This window comes from Cornus florida, unplaced genomic scaffold, assembly GCF_030987335.1.
Source record: "Cornus florida cultivar Cherokee Brave unplaced genomic scaffold, ASM3098733v1 CherokeeBrave_3.0.0_Hap2_Chr07, whole genome shotgun sequence".
In the NCBI taxonomy this organism is placed as follows: domain Eukaryota; kingdom Viridiplantae; phylum Streptophyta; class Magnoliopsida; order Cornales; family Cornaceae; genus Cornus; species Cornus florida.
In genome coordinates, this window is record NW_026775577.1 from 9,846,133 (window position 1) to 9,853,395 (window position 7,263).

At 33.4% G+C, this 7,263-nt stretch overlaps 1 non-coding gene across 1 annotated transcript; it reads right to left on the reverse strand.

The window, feature by feature from the left end:
* Nucleotides 1–207: 207 nt before the first annotated feature.
* LOC132268052 (small nucleolar RNA snoR111) lies at nucleotides 208–328 on the reverse strand. Its single transcript, XR_009469193.1, has one exon. It is a non-coding gene; the product is annotated as a small nucleolar RNA snoR111 (small nucleolar RNA).
* Between the last annotated feature and the right edge of the window lie 6,935 nt (nucleotides 329–7,263).

A 7,263-nucleotide genomic window follows, 5' to 3' on the forward strand; every position in this document is an offset into this window, starting at 1 on the left:
AACCCACAATCAGATTCAAAGTGCATAAGCATATACACAGAATCCTTAAGGAAAGATATTTTCTCTCCAATAGGTTCAAAGTGAAGAAATAATTTGAATCATCATCTGCACTATCTCTCATCGATTTTTCACAATTTCAATTCTAAAAAATAGAAATATCAAGAAAAAAAAAAGAAAAAAAAAGGAAAATAATGAAAGTCTAAGAAAATGTAGACGAGCAACAATTGAATCATCAATCTGATTATATGACGACTGAAACGATATCTCGCAAAGGGGAGCATATATGTATATATATGTGTGTAGACTAATTTATACATACACATATCAAATCCCTAAATTGCAAACCAAATCCCTAAACTGAAAACCCCAAATCCCTAAACTGAAAATCAAATCCACAGCAAAACTCACACAACCAACAAAATACACAATCAAATCTTCATACCATACTCATCCAACCAACCAAATCTATAACCAAATCCACAAAGAAAACAAAATCCATAACCAAAAAAACTTGGTACAGAAAAAAGGAGTGTGATTTGTTTTTACCTTAACAAAATATGAGCAAGAGTTGGATCTAGAGGAGAAAAGTGCGCGCAACGATCTTGCAGAGAGAAGCGGTGGAGAGGAGAGAGAAGCCGTAGAGAGGAGAGAGAAGAAAGGTGTTATAGAGCCCATTTTGGAAGAGGCGTAAAAGGTGTTATGTCCGAGAGCCGCTTCCGTATTTTTTTTTAAGTGCACAGTGTTCTCCGCATTGCTTCTCCCTGTTTTCAAAAACTCCCAAAATAGCAAAAGGTGTTCTTTAAAAACTGATACTATAAGGGTCCGTTTGGATGGCGATAACGTTATATGTTATGGTTTGGTACGATATGAAAACAACTGTTTTGGTATTGGTATGTTTTTAGTAGAAATCGGATCCATGTTTGGTAACGATTGTTTTGTTTTTAATAATTGTATATCAGAAACATGATAACGCGTTTGGTATTGTCATGCGTTTTAAGAAATTCAAAAACAAAACACGTTTGAGAATAGTGTTTTGTTATTAAAAATTCTGAATCAATAACAGAATACCTGTTTGGTAAAGACTGTTTTGTTTTGTTTTGAAAAATTATATATATGAATACAATTATAAGTTTATATGTAAAATAGTCCATTTTTCTTTATGATTTGAAATAATTTATGGAAAAAAAAAAAAAAAAAAAAATCTGCATTAGAGTTGGGAAATTTTTTTTTTGTTAAATTTACAAGTATAATGGCAACCAAACTACTTTGTAATAATGAATAAATCTGCATAAACATGATTAATGGCAACCAAATTACAAATCTAACTTTGTAATAATCTTTTAATGAGAGTAGATCTTTGCACTCCATTTATCTTTTTCTTTTGGCTTGCATTCCATTTAACTTTGTTTTGTTTCATATATATATATATATATATATATATATATATTCATGAAGAATGTGAGAGAGAGAGAGATCCTTGTAGTTAAAACTAACAAGAAACAAAGCCAAAACGTTAATCGTCTTGAATTGGTCAGAGTTGAAATTTGGTGAACATTGAAGCTTGTAAATAGTTTTACTTCACTTAGATTAGTTTGAAATTTTGCAGTGGAGGTCCTTCAAATTGGTAATATTTTTTTTTGTTTAGTCATAAGACCATTTCCCCTTTTGTTGAGTATTTATTTTGATAACGGACTTGTGAATATTTCATACAATATCCAACCATAAGCAGAATTGATAAATATGAATAAAGATTAAAAGTAAGCAATCAAGGAAGATCCCTCTTACAAGACTGAACGACATTCACATATATACTTCCACGTATAGTTTTGCTTTATACATCACAATCTTAAGAACTTGAGTGTTGCATCATTCACATATATACTTCCACATATAAGAAGCTAGACATTCCTTTAAAATATTTGAAAGTACACACACACTTCATTACACTTACAAAAAATATACACATAATTGGAGATCACTAATATTCATTCCATAAAATGTACACCCACTTTTTTATACTTGCATAGGCCTCCATTTGATTAACTTAGAGATCACTAGCTTTCTGGAGTTGCAGCAACTAGAGAATGCTTCCTATCAATCCCGCTGGTGCCACTGCCTACAACTTACTGCCATGTCCTTCAATGTAGTAGCAAAAAATGAATTTGAATGTAAAACAAGACATTACCTATAGTAGCAAAATATAAAGCAGAGTTAAATTAAAATTTTATTATTTTTTTTAAAAAAAATCCGGCATGACTTCCCCTTAAAAATGGACATTTCCAAAATTTCAAAACACAATAAACCCAAGGGACACCGCCCACAAAATTAATTCAATAAGGGACACCGCCCACAAAATTCATTTAACAAGGGACACCGCCCACAAAATTAATTCAATAAGGGACACCGCCCACAAAATTCATTTAATAAGGGACACCGCCCACAAAATTATTTCAATAAGGGACACCGCCCACAAAATTCAACTAACAAGGGACACCGTCCACAAATTTAATTCAAGCAAGATATATCTAACCTTCTTTCAGGCTAAGCTGCAAATTTGGAGTGTAAATGACCTCATGCAAAACAAAACACATGAAGAACATTAGAGAAAAACAAAATAACACACGGTAGGAATGAAATAATTAGAAGTAGTAAATAAGATATATCTAACCTTTTTTCAGGCTAAACTGCAAATTTGGAGTGTAAATGACCTCATGCAAAACAAACCACATGAACAACATTAGATAAAAACAAAATAACACATGGTAGGAATGAAATAATCAGAAGTAGTAAACAAATATATCTAACCTTTTTTCAGGCTTAGTTGTAAATTTAAAGTGTAAATGACATCATGCAAAACCAAACACATGAATAACATTAGAGAAAAACAAAATAACACACGGTAGGAATGAAATAATTAGAAGTAGTAAATAAGATATATCTAACCTTTTTTCAGGCTTAGTTGTAAATTTAAAGTGTAAATGACCTCATGCAAAACAAAAGACATGAACAACATTAGAGAAAAACAAAATAACACCCGGTAGGAATGAAATAATTAGAAGTAGTAAATAAGATATATCTAACCTTTTTTCAGGCTTAGTTGTAAATTTAAAGTGTAAATGACCTCATGCAAAATAAAAGACATGAACAACATTAGAGAAAAACAAAATAACACCCGGTAGGAATGAAATAATTAGAAGTAGTAAATAAGATATATCTAACCTTTTTTCAGGCTTAGTTGTAAATTTAAAGTGTAAATGACCTCATGCAAAACAAAAGACATGAACAACATTAGAGAAAAACAAAATAACACCCGGTAGGAATGAAATAATTAGAAGTAATAAATAAGATATATCTAACCTTTTTTCAAGCTTAGTTGTAAATTTAAAGTGTAAATGACCTCATGCAAAACAAAAGACATGAACAACATTAGAGAAAAACAAAATAACACACGGTAGGAATGAAATAATTAGAAGTAGTAATCAAGATATATCTAACCTTTTTTTTTCTCTAATGTCGCAAATAGAGTGTAAATAACCTCAGTAGCAAATTTTACAAATACCCTAAAGCTCACTCCCAAAATGACAGAGAAGATAACACAACAACAACTAATACGTAGTTCAAAATATACCATTTAAGTATATATTACATACCAAATGAAACACAGGAAATTAACTAAATACATATTACATGTCATATATTACAAAAGATGGAAGTTTATCTAACTTCATCTTTCAATAACAACGATAATGAGCAACAAGAGGACAATCACAATAAATATGATTGTGATAGCAAGACATCCACAACCTAGGAAGAGCATGTACTTTTGTCTACATTGTTTATTTTGAATCATTGCAATGACTCTGTCCAAGTCAGATTGAACCTGTTCTTCAACTTGTGCACCTTGGTGCAACTCATCCACCCACATAAATGCATTCATATGTGACTACAAGAAATATAAATTATACAATTAGGAAACAGTAACAGAAATAGCACCTAAAAGTAATTGACCATACCTCCCGAGCCGGACACCTATAGAATTGTCGACCATCATTTTTTGGAGTTCGAGCCCTATACAGATGCATAGGACCTCTACCACATGCACATTGTGGTCGCTCACCTTCAAGCCTATACATAAGTGCGCCTACAAGTACTAAAGCATTTAATATTTGATATCCTAATATAATTAGTTATTACAGTTATCCATAAATAAGGAGCATCTGAGTTTAATTTACGTAATATAATTAGTTATTACAGGCATCCATATTTTAATTCTACACACTATTAGACAGTTTTATAATTAGTGATTACAGTGCTCCCAAATTAGGTTGGCAATACCATCACGATAAATATCCATCTGTCGTATCTGTGTATTAGTAGCACTGACCACCTGAACATCGTCATCCACATCAAGTTCATTTTGTGAAGATTGAGGGGTTTCAGAATCAAAAATTTCATCAGATTCACCTTGGGATCTTACGAAATTATGCAATGTACAACAGGCAATGACAATAAGAACTTGAGTGTCAAAGTGATAAGGGGGCATTTGCTTCAATATAGCGAATCTCATCTTTACCAACCCAAAACATCGCTCTATGATATTCCTCAATGACGAGTGCCTAAAATTGTACACCTCTTCTCTACCATGTGGTCCTCTAGTATGTCTACGATATTCCTGCATATGGTAACGTTGACCTCGGTAAGGGGCCAAAAACCCCGGTTGATTGGCGTACCCAGAGTCGACTAAATAAAACTTACCTGTCATATTAAGTATGTTAAGTATTAAAGTTAACGTATTTGTAATGTAAAATGCACAAATATGAAAACTTAATATTTTTACCTTCGGGTGGTGATGGAAAATTGAAATCCTCATTCTGAATGCACTCATTTAAAATCTTCGAATCATTAGCAGACCCTTCCCACCCTGCTAGAATGTATGTGAATTTCATATCAAATGAACACACGGCCATGACATTTTGAGTCGTATCACCCTTTCGACCACGAAAGGGTATTTGTTGGTCAACTGGCACTACAGCATGGATATGAGTACCATCTATGGCTTCTACACAATTCTTAAAGTATGGGTAAAACTTTGGATTGTTCTTTATCTCTTTAGGAATTTCATTCAAATCCGGGGGAACAATAATCTTAGTCCCTAACTCACAAATTAACTTTAATACAGTATGAAAGTGATATGAAATTGTGGATGTAGAGTGTTGGAATCTTTCAGCAACGACACGATTCCTTTCATTGTGAGACACGGTAAGTAGGAAAATTGCAACTTGTTCTTCCACCGTTAGAAATGTTGAATCTTTCAATCCTAACAATTTCAACTCACGACACAATGCCCTAAAGGTGTTGGGGTACATCCGAAAATTTTCATAACACCTATCTTCATGTCCATTTAAGACCTCGAATATGTAATCTTCCCCTTGTAACATGGAATCCCTACAACGTTGTTTATCAAAATGTTTATAATAGTACTCATATACGGCTGCGATCAATACAAGAATTTCCTCCTCATCATCATCATCATAAATGGTTAATATTGTCCTTATATCCATAGCTACTATCCTATTTAAGAATAAACAGAAGCAGTTATTGTAACAAAAATGAAGCAAAATGGAAAAGACATACCAAATCATACAATTATCCAGCAACAATGTAAAAGCAATAGATGTAGAACATAAATAGTTTTCCAGCATTAATTTAAAAGCAGTAGATAGAGGAATTAAATATAGTCTTCCAACAATAATGTAAAAGCAGTAGATAAGAAAAATTCATTACAGTCATCCAACAGTAATGTAAAAGCAGTTATAAAACAGTCATCCAAAAGCACATAAAAGTAAGATACCGAAGAAATCATAGAGGCTGATTCATCACCCACCCAACCTTCCTTTCATCAGGAATGCGAAGAAATATATCCCTCCACACCTTGTCCTCACCAAACATCCTTATGATCTTAGCATAATGGGTATCATCAATCCCCACTAATGTGTTGACGATCTTGACGCACTCTTCAAGCTGGGGATCCATTTCTTTTTCTTTTTTACTGGGAGATGTCACTTCAGGCATTTCGGTAAATCGAGATGGTTGACAACTAGAAGATGATTCTGCTATGGCTTTTGCAATTTTTTCAGCTTTTGCGTTCCCAATATTAGTCAAACATTCCATCACTAAAGACATTGTTTCTGAAAAAGTTTCTTTCTTCTGTTTCTTAGCTATAGGTTTGGGAGTAGGACTGAGGTCAATAGGTCCTTCTACATTAGGTCGTTCTACATCAGTCATGCCCACATTGCCCTCAATGTTATGAATTTGAGCTTCATGTGTTGCCACTTGAGGCATTGTTAGCACTTGGTGAGGTCTGGGTGGCTTTGTAGAAGGATGAACATGCTTGCCAGTAGCATGTGTATTCCCAAAAATCCTTACCATCTGCTCATAATTCTTACACCCCTGTTTTTTTATTTTTTTTCCATGCTTGAGAACCTACACGTTATCAACTTACAATTATTGTTCATCAAACCATTTTAATACTAAATCACTAATTACTTACTGTATGTATGGTAAATAGACACGTATTGAAATACTAACCTTGCACAATCGAACCCATCTTTCAGCTTCCAAGTTAATCATTCCAGTTTCACTGTTGTACCCTACACCAGTCTCAGATAATATTTGTTTGCAATCTTTGTACAATGCTCTTATATTATTGAATTTTTGTCTACATTGGTCCTTCGTGTACTTCTTTCCAGTTTCTAATAACATTGCGTCCACAATATGTGTCCACCCATTTGGATTAAAAGTCGTGCCTGTACGATTTCCTTTTCCAACCTCTTCCTCCATCAAGAGCATGAATTTCTCTTGATGGGCATTACACCAAACAGCGGCATCGGCCTGTTCAACAACTACAACATCCTCACCATTGTCACCATCAAGAGAATGAATGTCTCTTGATGGGTATTGCTCAACATTGTCATTGTTCATGTCCATCTGATTATTATTAAGTAATTGAACAGTTTAGTATATTGAATTGTGTTTTGACTCATAATTCAACACGTCAATGATAAGTAAAAAATGTACTGTCTATAAAACACTTCATCTCACGAAGAGCAAGGTGAAGGAAAGTGGTATATAGCAGTACAACACACAAGGTACTGTCTTTATCTCTTTACGAAATTTCAGGGAAATATTATTGCAAGTACATTTCACAGAAGTCATACCTCTGGATGGCAACAATCATATTTTTGTTTGGATTTCTTGGTGCTG